General features: G+C 41.0%; 1 protein-coding gene across 1 annotated transcript in view; it reads left to right on the top strand.

Annotated features, from left to right (window-relative positions):
* GRID1 (glutamate ionotropic receptor delta type subunit 1) overlaps positions 1-15,439 on the top strand; it is an 827,754-nt gene that overhangs the window by 35,979 nt on the left and 776,336 nt on the right. The window lies entirely within an intron of this gene.

Genomic DNA, 15,439 nt, shown 5'->3' with positions numbered 1-15,439 from the left:
GCGGATAAGCCCTAACTGTTTTTTATATTGAACTGTGGTTAGGGGATTTTTATACTTCCTGAAGCTCTTTTCTGTCTCTTTATATTGCCAGACAATCTCTTCCAGACATGATTTTTAGTCTTATTTTATTAAGTTCTTTATTTAGTGTTGCTTGTGAGAAGCAGTTTTCTCCCCTTTGGAATGTATCTGACAGACCCACTTGGCAGGTACTTACCAAAAAATTTCCATAGAATGAGGTCCTCTTGGCCTTGTGAAGGACTTTATCCTTCCTCTTTCCTCTTCAGATTACTTTGAACACTGGCTCTAGCAGTGTAGAAGATACATCTGTAGTTGCACACATGGCCTGGGTTGTCACCTTATGCCCTTAAATTCTGTTCTCATGGACATATTTAGTCCAACACGCTGTAAAAGGTAGTCTAAATAGGTACTGTTCATGTTGTTAGAGGAAAAAAATCATTAGCTCCTATTCCTAAAGCATATACCCTCTCTGTCTAACTTGTCCCTTTTTCTCTGACCCTCTTAGCAGGGCTGCCGATCAGACACAGCCTGTAATCTAGAAATAGATTCTCTCCTCCATTTCTGAGACTTAGACTTCTCTCATTTCTTTGATGTACTTGGTGTACTATCAGACCCTTTTGTCCCAGAGGCTTTGTCTAAACTAGGGTATTTTAAGAAAAACAAAACAAAACAAAGAAAACCAAAACCCAAACCAAACACTAGGGCTATCATAGGTTTTGCTAGACCAGTTACAGTTTGTTGCTAAAATTCCTATTGCTGATGGAGTCAAAGGAGCATATACCAGTGACTCTACAGAGAAAATATATTTACTGTTTATGGCACATGACATATCCATTGTATGTTTTTCAAAGTCCTTCACTATTGTAATCACCTGTTTGGATAAACAGTTTATGCTCCTTTTTTCTGTATACCTTTCATTTCCTATTTCTAAATAAGTACTCCCAGCACTCCCTTTGTCCCAAGCTAATGACCTTACCATGGCATATTAATTGTCTGGACTGTAGGCGTCCCAGCTCACTGTTTGTCTCATATGTGAGTTTGAAGAGACAAGGTTCATATAATTATTATAACTTTCTCTTAATATTAATTCCACTCTCTTGTTTGTAAGTTATTGACAGACCAATGCCAATCTGTTCTATCTTGCTCGAGCTGAAAAAACACTTTAAATAGCAATTTTGCAGTGTCATGCTATGCTTACTGGCTTCCTTTCTGGCTTGCCCAGTTGCACTAATATCTCTGGGACCTGGGGACAAATTGACAAAAGTTGATATGCTTGTAGGTGCTTAGAGTTTTTATGTGAGTTGATTTAATTCAGAAAGGTTTAGGGCAGAATTGGTCAGTGTAACATTCTCTTCAGGTTACACATTTCTCCTAATTGGTGCTATGATACTGCAGTTGAGCTTACAAAAGCAGGGATTCAGTTTGTCAATTGTGTTGGTTTTCACAAAGCCCCACGTTTCAATTTAATCTTATAAATCTGAAGATAAGCGTGGAATGTTCTCCTATTCAGGTCACTTTCTAATTAGGAAGCAGGTTGTTGGAGACTCAGAACTGATTACAGGCTTCCAACTGTACTGAACCGCTCCAAAGCTTTTAACCCACTGATTTCCAATTCAGGTTTCTATTCACCAGAGAAGCACTTTAATTCACCTTTCTTAGTTATTAATAAGGAGCATAAACCAATGAAACATAGAGAAATCTAGTGGAAACAGGAACTGCAGAATTAGGATGGTGTGAGACAGTTTAAAGTTTGGCTTATATGAGTACCAAGTTGCCTTTAGAAATGTTTGCTGTAGTGTTCTCTCCTATTAGAGGATTTTGTATATTGACTGATCTCTTTGGAGGCAGCCTGAAGGGGAGGGGTAGCAGCCTGCCAATGTTTTCTGTATTGACTGAGGTCTTCAGAGGAGGTACAAACTGGACGTGAAGAGAGGAAAAAATGCACAGTGTGCTATTAAAATGATCCACATCTACATCCATGCAGAATGCATCATCATAAGAAGGGAGGAATTAATGGAAGCCAGCTGTCCATGGCAGAGTGATATGCTGTTTCATAAGACAGTGGGCTTACTAATTTAGTTTAGTAACCAGTGATAGTTTGAAATAGATATCAGACTCACTACATACGTAATTAGAAAATTACCTGCTGTGATCGCCACTAAAAAGTCAGTGTTTGATTCGCAGCAGTGCAGTGATTGACATACTACAGAATTTCTCTATATTTTAAATTGGAAAATAACTGCAATGTCTCATACTGTATGTGAATAAACGTAATTGTAATAAAAATTACTTTTACATGTTGCATTTGCAATAACTACTGGGAAAACCCCCCTGATACATCCTCTACCACTTCTCTGTAGTGAAGAGCAGTGAACTAATTTACCTTTCTGTGTTGCCATGTAAATCTATATCCTTCATACCTTTAGTTATGCAAAATTTCCCACTGACCTCAACAGGATTGTGTGTGTGAGGTGAGAAAGATTTGGTTTGTAATGTATCAGGAGATTTAGGTTACAACCTTCATTTGTTGTGGCTGTTGGTCTTTTTTATCAGTTGGTAAAAGACGCTGTTATCTGTGGAAAGGTTGGTCAAAGTAAGGGAGCTTTTTTAATTCACAGCGATTGCTTAATATGGTGTGTGATTTATTTATTTATTTTTAGTTGAAAACATTTACTGTATAGAAGAATGCTGTTGATGGGCCAGATTCTGATGTCCTTTCTGATGTTGAGTAGTACTTTAATCTGGGAGGTGTTCTATTGAAATTAGACTCATAGATTCATAGATTTTAAGGTCAGAAGGGACCATCATGATCATCTAGTTTGACCTCTTGCACATTGTAGGCCACAGAACCTCCTTTAATAGACCCCTATCATCTGGCTGAGTTACTGAAGTTCTCAAATCATGATTTAAAGACTTCAAGTTACAGCGAATCCACCATTTACACTAGTTTAAACCTGCAAGTGTCTTCTGCCCCATGCTGCAGAGAAACAAGAAAACTCCCCAGGGTCTCTGCCCATCTGACCTGCCCATCTCTTCCTCACCCCAAATATGGTGATCAGTTAGACCCTGAGCATGTGGGCAAGACCTACTAGCTAGACACCTGGGAAAGAATTCTCTGTAGTTACTCAGAGCCCTCCCCATCTAGTGTTCCATCACCAGCCATTGGAGATATTTGCTGCTAGCAGTCGCAGATCAGCTACATGCCATTGTAGGCAGTCTCAGGGGTTCAGAGTGCGGGAGGGGGCTCCGGGCTGGGGCAAGGGGTTGGGGCATGGGAGGAGGTTCAGGGTGCGGGCTCCGGGCAGCACTTCTCAGGTGGTCCCGGCATTTCCCAGGGACAGAGGAAGGCCGTGTGGCTTCTGGGAGGCAGCAGCATGTCCCTCCAGCTCCTAAGTGAAGGGGCAGCCAGGGAGCTCTGCGCGCTGCCCCTGCCCGCAGGCGCCACCTCCACAGCTCCCATTGGTCACAATTCCTGGCCAATGGGAGCTGCAGAGCTGGTGCTCAGGGCAGTGCCTGTGGGCGGGGCCAGTGTGCAGAGCCCCCATAGCCATCCTTCCGCCTAGGAGCTGGAGGGACATGCTGGCACAGGGCCTGGTCAGCTGTACGGACTGGAGCTGCCAGGGTCCCTTTTCAATCGGGTGTTCTGGACGAAAACCTGATGCCTGGCAACTGTAGCCCACTTCTTCTTTCCTCGTTTTCTTTTTATTATATGGCTATAGAAAGTAATGGAGCTACTCCTGGAATAAGGCATTACTCAGCACAAGGAAGGGTATCTGAATCAGGCCCAATGTTTTTAGAACATCAAAATTATTCCCAGGGAAAATTCTCTTTGGATAAAAACAAAACAACAAAAGATAGGATTCTTTTATGCAGCTCTCTTAGAACACAGTGTTTTGAGCCTCCCCCTGCTGGACTTGCTGCAGTAATTGCCAGAGCGAAGCAAATACAATAGATAGACAGCATGCCTGTGCAAGTATGTACTGGCGGATGGGAGGCTATATAAGTTGAAGTTATTCAACAAAAAATAGCCTTGGTAATTTCAGATCCATTCACAAAGCGAAGATACAATCAATATTCTCAAGTCTGCAAAAAGGACAAAACAGGGACAAAGAATTCACTTCAGACTTTGAAGAGGATATTACCCGCAATAGATAGAGGGCAAAAAATACTTGAAAAAAATCCTTTTTTATTTCAGAATCTGACTCTTATGTAAAAGTGTGTGTTTGAAGTTAATTTAAGTAAATTATAATTTTGCAGAACTTGCTTTTGATATTACAGAGTCCCCGAACAGAAACAGAGAGAGTTATAGAAGCACTGAGAATCTGATTTTAATTTTGGCATTTGGGCTTTTTTTGCCATGTTAAATTTCAGTAAGAATTAGTAATTCTTTCCAATATCTCTGTTGAAGAGGAGTACTCCTCCTTCTAGTATCAAATTATGCATGGAACAAACATAGGCCCCAACCCTGCAATTTGATCAGGGTACGCAGACCCCTGTGCCCATGTAGAAACCCATTGACGAAGTTTCACGCTGTTCTATGTGTCTGTGTGGATCCAAATGTAGGCGTCAAAACCGTATAAAAGGACGATATTGAGGAATCATAATGATAAAAACATGCCTCCTCTTCCTCTGATTTCTCAAGACTGCACTTTGCAATTGCTTTTATTTAATGAAAATATTCAGGTCTGATTTTATAAACCATGAATATATTGTACAGTTTTCCTCCTGATGGACTTGCATATGGGATTAACATTAATAAACCCTTAGGGACCAGTTCAGCCCTCAGCTGCCCATGCATGATTTCTGTTGAATCCAAAGGATGATGCATGCCGGAGACTGGCCACAGAATCTGGCTGTATAATGTAAATAAATATTGGCACAGAGAAGAGTTGGAGGATGTCATGTGCTAGGACCAGAGAAGTTGCAAGGCACCTTTTACTTGAGCTAGGATAAGAGCCTATTTTGTTCTCCTTAGGTTCATAATTCACAGAATTACTTTCAACAAAGATTGCTTACTGGAACTAAATTATGCCTAAACTAGATTATGCTTTTTTTTTAAACATTTTTAATTGTAGAGGAGAATATGACTGAGGTTGCAGTCATTTCATTAGGAGCCTTTTAAATTACCAAGTGACTTTGGCTTCAGTAGTTTAAAAAAAAAAAAGATGGTAATATACATTCTAGTGACTAATCCAGTGAGTTTTCCAGTGTTTTTATACTTTTAGTGAGGTTGCAGTCCTGATACTGTTTGCATAAACACTGTACATCTGTTATTGCTTATTACTGTCTGTACCCAGGAGAGCAAAATTCTGAGAATTTGAAATGGAGGAACCCTTCATTGTCATGGTAAGCGTGCAGAACACCTGCTGATTCTAATGCTCCCACCCTCATGGTATCTAAACACCATTCAACAGTTAAGAAGCACTGAACGTGTCCCCGCAGGCTATGATTCCTCCTCTCCCCACTTTCCCAATAGATTTTTTTTAAACTCCTGATTAACGGTGGGATGAGAGGAGAATCAGGCCCATGGTGTGTTACCAGCCTCTGACCATGTTTTTGAGGAGAGTTTTCCATGCAACAGATTAATAATTTCCAGTTTACATCCTGTAGTATTGGTTCTTAGTCTTCTAGTCCAAGAGAGAAATTGTTTCCTACTCCAGAGATGTAATTTAAGATTTTGTGGATTCTTTTCTATTCTCCCAGGATCTCACTTTTAGGAGGTTAAGCTTTAAGTGTCTAGGGGTGGAGTAGGGCTAGGGTGATTATTCTTTGTTCCTGATGAAAGAGGCTAGTGATCAACTGCTGGAGATAATTCTGAGGAACTGATCAAAGGTTGTGAGAATTCAGTTTTCTGAAGCCATTACTTCTACTGAGTAGAACTGGAATAAGTGAACTATGTAAATTTTGTTCATACAGTGAATATTACAGAAACCAAATATAGAGATGCCAACAAATATCCCTTGTAACTTGTATTCATTGCCAAGCAGATCCTTGATGATTTCAGTAAGTGCCCTTTTCTGTTAGGTAATAATGATATAAAAATTAAGTTGTACATGCTTAAATGCAAATACCTTCCTGAGATTGGTTAAATAGTGGCACTGATTCAGTTTTACTGACTTGGAATTGCTGCTGATGTAAGAATTGTCTGGCTTATGTACATAATTGGTATGTGGAGAGATACATTATAGTGTGTTAATGCAGGAGACCAAGCTTCTGGTCCAACGGCAGATACTGTGTGAAGAGTGGCATTTATTCCTAACTATTCTTAGTTTGTAATTCAATCACTGTGCTGGGTATTTGACGCACAAGGCCCTTATTAGGCATTAAAAGCATATAGTCCATTGAAAGGATACTTTGCACAAATATTTCAATTCATGCCAGGAAAAGGGATGCTTCTATATACCTGGATGGGTTATGCTCAAGCACGATCTGTTACACTATGATCCTCTGTCCTTTGGAAGATAAGTGTCAGAGCAAAAGCAGATGAGAGTTTGAGTGTGTGCTGGCCTTTTAAGCTCTTTGGGATTTAAAACACCATAGAAAACGAAGTGTTAGAAATTTTTTCATACCCCATTTAGGGGAAAATGTAGTGTCCTTGTGCTCTCAGCAGATTTCTGCATGCTGTTTGCTTCACATCACTTTTACACTATTGTAGCTGATCTCAGTCAATGTAGGTCCTCATTACTTACATTAGAATCAGGCCCAACAGGTATACATAAAGCAACACTTTAAAAAATTGATTTCCAGCAATGTAAGTAAACAGAGAAAACTTGATAAAGATAGATCTTCACATAGGTCCTATGAAAAATATCTCCAGAATCACTACCATACTAGGGGCAAAGTTCTTAGTACCTCAGATGAGACTGTCCTTATCTTTAAAATCTTTTACTGTGATATTTCATTGAGGGTTGGGCAATGCAGTATAGACTTGGTTATAAAACTTCATTAATAGGTTGTCAGCAGCTATCCCATTTTATTGTGTGCTATGTACACCATAGTTAGCGGCTGATATTTTTAAGCATACTAGTAAAATACCGTCTGAGGCCTAGTAATTATGTTGAAACTGTGCTATAATACCCAAAGACCAAGGGCATTATCTCACAATCAGGTTATCTTCCTACTTTGTGGGCTAGCTAGATTATGCTGTCTTGTATTCAGTCTCTACCAGTTCCGGGTGAGGTTAAATGCTGTTGAAAGAAGTGAATAGTTAGTCCACCTGTATATATTAACTTGTACAATGATTTTCAAGTTTGAAATAAAGGTCTGACATTTTCCCCATTTGCCCCACGTGTGAAATCTTCGACATCTTGCTTGAATATTTGTGTTATCGAGAAGCCTGTGATGCCGCTTGAAGGATATTCTTCCAGTCTGTAACTAGAACAGATGGAAAACTAAGACCTCTCCCTTGTATGCTAACCTCAGAAATAAGGTTTTTAAAGACTCCCATAGGCCCTTGAGATTCTCAGACCAGTCTCTGCAGTTCTCAGCCATTAATGGTACAGCATCATTTAATTCTGAGAACTGAAATGGCTTTATTGGAGCTGCAAGGCAGCCAGATTGTGGAGTGGGAGTGGCCAGGGCCGGCTCCAGCTTTTTTGCCGCCTCAAGCTGCGAAGCGGGGGAAAAAAAAAAAAAGATAAAGCCATGATCAGTGGCACTTCGGCGGCAGCTCTACCGCACCACTTCATTATTTGGCGGCAATTTGGCGGCAAGTCCTTCGCTCCGAGAGGGACTGAGGTACCCGCTGCCGAATTGCCGCCGAAGACCTGGACGTGCCGCCCCTTTCCATTGGCCGCCCCAAGCACCTGCTTTCTTCGCTGGTGCCTGGAGCTGGCCGTGGGAGTGGCACTATCCTGAGCAGGTCACTGAGGGTATGTCCCCGAACCCAGGCTCCAGACCGAGCCCGAATAGCTACTTTGCTATTTTATAGGCCCATATCCCTACCCCTGCGAACCTGAGTCAGCTGACGAGGCCAGCCGTGGGTGTTTTATTGCAGTGTAGACATACCCTGAGGGTATCTCCCAGTGTGGGTAGACAGATATATGCTAGTTCTGCTTGAGCTACCATGCAAAAAATAGTATTGTGGATTTGCGCCATAGCCCCTACATTAGCTCCAGAATAAAGTCAGAGTTTAAGGCCCGAAGGGACGACCAGATCATCTAATCTGACCTCCTGTATATCACAGGCCCCCAACACAGCCCAGCACTCCCACACAAAGTCTGTTATCAGCTACTAATACTGAAGTGGTTACAACACATTTAAACAGAGCTGTTCCAAGATTTCCTAGAATCCCACCACTCAGGCCATGGGGCCCCAAGCTTTCCAAATCCTTCAGTGAAATTTGGGAGTAAATTTTAGCAAAACTCAGGGAAAAGGCTCACGTGTACACCTCCTGTAAGCCATAGTCACCAAGTTATCACAGCTTTGAAAAGTACATCAGTACTCACTGTCTGGTAAACCCCAAGAGAAAAATGATATTCGAGAAAAGCTGAACCAGCATTCAGGAAAAAAAAGACTTCATAAGTTATCTACTGCATGGCTTGAAGAGTTTGGGTCTGTTTCCTATAGCATGAACCCATATTCAACCACTTGCAAGTGGTTGTCATCATGAACACCAGAATCATTTATGCCAGAACTTGCTACGCTTCACACATCTGTGAGAATCCGCACTGTGGCCATCATGAGCATCCTCTGTCTGAGGAAAGCATAGTGGCAAAAAGACTAAGGGCTTGTCTATACTTACACGCTGGTTCGGCGGCAGGCAATCGGACTTCTGGGTTCGATTTATCGCGTCTTGTCTGGACGCGATAAATCGAACCCAGAAGTGCTCGCCGTCGACTCCGGTAATCCTGCTCGGCGCGAGGAGTACGCGGAGTCGACGGGGGAGCCTGCCTGCTGCGTCTGGACCGCGGTAAGTTCGAACTAAGGTACGTCGACTTCAGCTATGTTATTCACGTAGCTGAAGTTGCGTACCTTAGTTCGAATTGGGGGGTTAGTGTAGACCAGGCCTAAGCAACTCAGTGCAGAGAAAAATGAGACGGGGACTGGGAGTAGGACTGCAACCTTACGGCTACTGCTTGTGATTCCCACATCTTTAAATCTCCATTCTAGGGCTACATCCTGAGCTCAGTGAAGTCAATGTGAGGCTTTGCACTGACTTATACCATAAGTGTGCATAGCACATGGTACTTAGGACTAAGTCTTGAGCATACTTATGCACATAAAAAAACAACGAGGAGTCCTTGTGGCACCTTAGAGACTAACAAATTTATTTGGGCATAAGCTTTCGTGGGCTAGAACCCACTTCATCAGATGCACGGAGTGGAACATACCGAAGGGAGGTATAGATACACAGCATATGAAAAGATGGGAGTTGCCTTAGCTGACCCCCCACTTGGTAAGGCAACTCCCATCTTTTCATATGCTGTGTATCTATACCTCCCTACTGTATGTTCCACTCCATGCATCTGATGAAGTGGGTTTTAGCCCACGAAAGCTTATGCCCAAATAAATTTGTTAGTCTCGAAGGTGCCACAAGGACTCCTCGTTGTTTTTGCTGATACAGACTAACACGGTTACCACTCTGAAACTTATGCACATAAGTAACTTTACTTGCATGAGTAGTCTTATTGAAGTCAGCTCGTGCAAAGTGTTTTCAGGATTGGGTCCATATTAGGCAATGATTAGAGATATACTGTCAACTACTTTAGACCCCAAATCTAGGTTTGCAAGAACAGCAGATGTTTTACAAACCCTAATATGAAACCTCTTTTTAAAAGTTTCCATTCCCATGCTGTACTGGAAACCCTTACAAGCCATGTTCATTAGAACAAGAAAGGCAAAATGTCTATGAGCATAAAATTGGCCTCAAGTGTTACCTTCCAAACACAATGAAAGTAGAAGTAAAATAGGGGCATAACAGATTGTCAGGAATGAATACTTGCACCTGTGCCTGCCCAGTCACAGGGCAGCCTATGAGCACAGCTGAGATACAGCAGCTTTGCTTGATTGACCACTCTGCTTGATAGCCAGAGTGGTCAATCAGGGAAAATTGCTCAAGGGCCCAACAACAACAACTTATCTCTTGCTGCTCAATGTACATGCTTACAGCTGTGATCTTTCCTCTACTTGTCCTGCTGCTAGCCTTGCTCCAGCCCTGTTCCAAGTGTTGCTCCTGTCCAATCCAGTTTTGCTCCTCTGAGTGGTTCCCAATAGCTGGTTCCTAACTCCAGTGCTGACCTGTGGTGCTTATTCCTGGTGGCTGAATCCAGCTCTGACCACTAGGCCTGACCGCCTAGTTCCGATTTGTGATACAGATTAGAAAACAGGAGCTTAAAATTCTTTCAATTTAACACAGTGACTGGATTAATAACAGAGGTAAATATATGTTTAATAGATGAGAATAAATTGTATAGTCATATCAGCATATGGATTTCCTATTGACTTCAATAGTAGTTTGTTAAGGGCTGTATTTGATACGTGACTTATTTTCACAGTTTTCCTTTAATAGGAGTAACAAAATATCAGTGAGATAGTCGGTGAGGTATAACTATACACTAGAGCAATATTAATGTTTGGTCTGTTCTGAGTTCTATCAATCAGCAGGGAATGGTCAAAATAAGGGATTGTTTTCTGTGTAGTTATCATTACTGGCAAATACTTTGGAGATATGACATTACCCCATGTATCTGCAGCAGAAATGTGATTGTTATGTGTGGGTATTCCAGGATTTGCCATCTTTTTTTAGTCTAAAAGATTAAATTCTGTGTGGAGACTACTTTATTTAAAGAGCAATTACTGTAGCTTCTGCCATTTATGCTACTCTAAAGGACTAATAGCTTCCATTTGTCTTGGCATAAATCTAACTGCTTAAAACGAACTCTCATGGAATTTTCATAACAAAAATAATTCTGAAATGCTATCTTGCAAAGTAGCAGCTTAAAAGATTGACAACTGCACCTCAGTGATTGATATAATTCAGCTGTGATTATAAAGCATGACTTATTTCTGCTACTCTCTTTTCGCCAACCCTTTTACAAGTCCCCATCCCTCTCAACAGAGTCCCAAATACAAAGGTTGCTATAGGTATCCTTGGTTCAGTTATGGAAACACTGATGTTACAAGATTTGAGTTTTCTGATATCTTAACCTTGAAGGGTGATTATGTTTCATAAATATGAAAGGATCTTAATTTGTGAATGCTGGAGGTGCCAATGACTTATTCAAGCCTTACTCATATGTGAAGGAGAGCTAATCACTCTTCGCTTGTGCAGTATTCATCTATGAGAATAGATTTGCCTTTTCATTTAAAAAGCTAGTCTGTTGGTGCTATGTGCTCTTTGAATGAGAATCAACCCTTTAAAATGTGTATGCATCATTAAGGTAGAATGAGCATGGGAAGTAAATGGTCCTCTCTGTACCTTGGGGAATTAATGGGTAGTGGATTGCTGCAAGGGATTGGTGATTTAAGACTTTCAGTTACGCCATTTGCTGGTGGTGGGTTATATTGCGTTGTGCTGCTATGCTTTACGTTTGTACATCAGTCTTGTTGTATTTTAAAGTAATGTCAAGGGCACCTGGAGTATATGAGTGGTTGCCCCTTTCTAGCTTTATGTATAAGTCTAAATAAATAGAATTGGAGTTAATGTGGGGACCAGACTTTTTCCATTCAGCTTTAAGAGAATCAAATCAGTCCGTGGAGTTGGTAGCTATGCAATTAAAAGGAAGATGATGATGCCATTCTGTTTTCTGTGGCACGCACCTTAAGTGTAAGAAGTCCATTTCCTTGTGACAGAAGCAGCCTGTTATTCAGTTCTAGCTTAGCATGTTAGTGCCTCACCATCAGGAAGATGTTATATTTGTCCTTTGTGGGTTTTTTTCTTAATCTGAAATACAAGGTGTCTCGACTGTAAAAAGGATAAATTATAGTCCCCAAGGTATGTTTTTAAACAGATAGACCTTCGCTAATGTGGTTGCTTCTTTGGCACTCTACTCACCTTGGATCCAAAATCATTGTTTTCTGTGCCTTTCTCATTTTGAAATAGCACACACTGCTAATGATAACCATCAGTATTTGTTGTGATGTGTGGTGGTTTGTTTTCACATGTTCTGCCACTATTTTTACCAGTTCTACCAGTCTTGGTACCAAAGTCTACCCTTGTGTGCATGGGGGAAATTCTTACTGAAGTCAACTGTAGTTAACTGCATGCATCCAATAAAAGAATTTGGCTATAAGCTCATCTGGTCATAGGTGAAACCGGAAAATAGCTGAAGCCTGAGAATCAAATTTGACTTGAAGCACAATCGTAAGATGTTCATAGACTGACAGAACTGGTCGTGCTTCTAGTGTACTCCCAAAGCCAGGTGAAAAGTGTTTCTAGTGCTAGCACTTACTGCTTCAGTGCAACAAAAAATTAAACAGGCTTCTGCTTCTATTGGTGCAGCTGGGTGAAGATTTCAAATAGTGACCATAGCCAGAGGTGAGGGGATGGATTTTTGTCTTCCGAATGCATCTCTTTACACCTCTACCCCTATATAACGTGACCCGATATAACATGAATTCGGATATAACGCGGTAATGCAGTGCTCCGGGGGGCAGGGCTGCGCACTCCGGTGGATCAAAGCAAGTTTGATATAACGCGGTTTCACCTATAATGCGGTAAGATTTTTTGGCTCCCGAGGACAGCGTTATATCGGGGTAGAGGTGTATTTCTTTCTGCATGTGGGCTGTTTTCTGGTAAAGGACACGCAAGCTTACTTAAACTGTCTTTCTGAGAACTTGATGTGTCATATTTGCAACTTTCTGCTGAGCTAGTAATATTACATTGTATAGTCAAAGCTAGTAGTTTTGGAACAGCTGCTTGATAGCAACAACAATTTGTGTTTCTTTCAAAGGGCAGGGCACTGCTTCTACTATAGAAGAGTTTTAGTACAAAAATATAAAATGTCACCTGCTCACTTTCAACCCATTGGGGCCCCATGTCAGGAAAGCTCTTAAGGACTTGCTTAAGTTCATCCCTATTCAAGACAAGTACTTAAGTGTGTTTTAAGTCTCATTGAAGCAAATGGGACTTATGTTTAAAGTTCAGCATGTGCGTAAGTGTTCTCCTGAATAGGGATGTTTTCCTGAATTAGAGCCCAGGCGATTATAACAGAGAAACACTTTACTGCAGAGTATGTAAGCAATAGTGCATGACAGGGATAGGTGTTTTGTGTGGGTCTAGAACATAATCGAACTAAAAGATGGGAAATGTGAAGCTGAAGGATTAGTCCAGCCAGCACCCAAGAAGTATGCTGTATTGTGACTCCACATTCTGGAAGGTATTATGGCATCTTTACAATGGCTATTTTCACATTTTGACTAACTAGGAGATCATAACTGTAACAGTCAGAGCTAATCACATAACTCAGAATCATTATGTGCTATTTAGATTGCTCTTTCTTCAATTATTTTATAATTGTCAGGCCTCAAGCATCCAAACACATTCAAATGGTTATTTGATGATAAAAACGTAAAACCCTATGGTTGGATCTATTTTCCTCATTAATCTGTATCATACTAGCTTTGACTGCAGTAAAACTCGGAGATAACTAAGTACTGTCTGTTCACTGTGAATTAGTGCATTATGCATAGATTGTAACATTCCCTGAGCTGAATATCCTCTACATGTACCAAATCCTTTTTCCAATATGGTCTTCATTGCAGGAGTTTAAAACCCCTATTTCCCCCCCCTTTCTCCTAATTGTTTTTCTGGAGTCATTTGAAAAGAAATTATAGCAGGCCAGGCTCTAGCTTTTACATGTAGAGAATCAGTATTAAGTTCATTTAAGTGACTAATACAGTTTTAATCTCTGTTAAGCTTCTAATAGTTTTCCACGAGCACTGTCCATTTTCCTCTGAACTGAAGGGGAAATCTGGATTACAGAAGAACTATAAAGTGCAGTTATAAATGGGGGTGGGGGGAGGGAGAGGAAGGTATGTCTGTGGTAAGATTAATGATCATAATGAAAAGTAGACAGTGTTTTAACCTGTCTCTGGTTATTCAGTTAGAATAACAGATTTCACACCTGCTGTCATACATTATCAAGCCTCGTGGAAGATGTGCATTGGAAGTAATTTATCTTAATAGACTGAGTAAACTCTGAAAACCCACACTTCTGTAATGAAATATATTTGTGAGGAAATGTTCAGTTTATTCGAGACTCACTGCTTCCTTTATGCTCTAGATAATTAGAAAACAAGAAAAAAATTGCCAGTATGACTGCAGAATTCACCAATGAAGGGAGAAAGAGCCCCTTTAAATGAACCCAAAGGTCTTTGAAATAGTACATTGTTAATGATCAAAACAATACAAGATTGGCTGTATGTAATAAAACGGTGTCGAGCTACTTAGCTGGAGAATTAAATTCATTAAAGGCAGATCTCCAATGAGTACAAGCATCCACTGATCAATATAATGTGCTTTAAAGGAGGGGGTGGGGGAGGATCTGTGTAGAATGCTAACATCAGGCCACCTGCCAGAAGCTGTTTCAGGCTTGACCATGTATATCTTCTGCAAGCCCCAATGCAGTACAAAGCTAATAGCATGAGCCTAGTACAAATGGCATGTAAAGCTGTGCAGAGGGAATAGCAGAAAACTGAAGAGGAAAAAAGTGATTGTTAAGGAAATTATGGGGAAAACAGAAAACATTCAGGACTGAATTTTCCAACATGGCAGGGCCCCTTTACACCATTTCAGCAATGAAACAAAAGCCTTGGCATCAAAGTGGCTCAGGGCCTTTGTTTTTTATTTGCCTCAGATACTGAAGTTACCCTTGTAGTAGCAGAATTAAGTGTCCCAAATCTGTTGACTTTTGGCAGAAGCTGGGAGCCCAAATGCCCTTTGTGCTTTTGAAATCTCCACTTTCCAGGACATGTTTAAAAACCCATAGATTCTATCTGGTCTGCATGACTGGCTATGTCTGACAATCATCACTAATTAGCAGGAGACAGACTAAAATTATACTCAGATTAAAATATGGCATGGGAATTGGAGTCACTAGGGCCTGGCAATTAGGATGATAGTGAATTTTCTTGTGGGCTCCTCTGTCTTGCTTACTGCTGGAATTTTTACTTTAAACTAGCAAAGAGGTAGTAAGAGCTGCATTTTGTATGCTTTCTAACTCCCCTGAAACTACTGTAGAGTTGTCATAAGCTGTTTTGGTCTTATCAAGTAGGGGAAACATGTTTGGCGTCTGATGCTTACACCAGAGAAGACAAAAGGAAGCATTGTTGGACTCGGAGGGAGGGGTCCTGACCGGAGAGGTTGGCCAGTGATCTGCTGGAGCATGTGGTGACAATCTTTGCTCAAATCTAATATAGCAGCAACTGGGGTCCATGGACCCCTGGGGGTCCACGTGGGTACTCCAGGGCATCTGCGAAT

The sequence above is a fragment of the Emys orbicularis genome, chromosome 7 (assembly GCF_028017835.1).
Source record: "Emys orbicularis isolate rEmyOrb1 chromosome 7, rEmyOrb1.hap1, whole genome shotgun sequence".
In the NCBI taxonomy this organism is placed as follows: Eukaryota; Metazoa; Chordata; order Testudines; family Emydidae; genus Emys; species Emys orbicularis.
This window is presented reverse-complemented; position numbering and strand designations above follow the sequence as displayed.